Source organism: Sinocyclocheilus anshuiensis, unplaced genomic scaffold (genome assembly GCF_001515605.1).
Source record: "Sinocyclocheilus anshuiensis isolate Anshui unplaced genomic scaffold, SAMN03320099.WGS_v1.1 scaffold229, whole genome shotgun sequence".
NCBI lineage: Eukaryota > Metazoa > Chordata > Actinopteri > Cypriniformes > Cyprinidae > Sinocyclocheilus > Sinocyclocheilus anshuiensis.
Window position 1 is genome coordinate 1,125,856 of NW_015537957.1, and position 290 is coordinate 1,126,145.

General features: G+C 43.4%; 1 protein-coding gene across 1 annotated transcript in view; it reads left to right on the forward strand.

The window, feature by feature from the left end:
- LOC107666079 (5-hydroxytryptamine receptor 3A) overlaps positions 1–290 on the forward strand; it is a 10,011-nt gene that overhangs the window by 8,862 nt on the left and 859 nt on the right. The gene's annotated exons all lie outside the window — the stretch shown is intronic.

Sequence of the window (290 nt, forward strand, 5' to 3'; positions counted from 1 at the left end):
TAATTATGTCCCCACTGGATGCAACAAATGCCTCGTTTATAATGGGTTTTAATGTTTTTGTCTCATCGCTCCGGCCAGGACACGCCATCACAGTATGTTAAGGGGCATAACATTTCCGTCACAAGCTTGAGGTATTCGGCCAATCACAACGCACTGGATAGCTGGCCAATCAGAGCGTACCTCACGTTTCATACCGATGAGCTTTGTAAAATTCTACATGTTTCAGAAAGGCGGGGCATAGAGGAGAAACAATAATGTACAGTATGTGTAAATTGAACCTTAAACCGCAT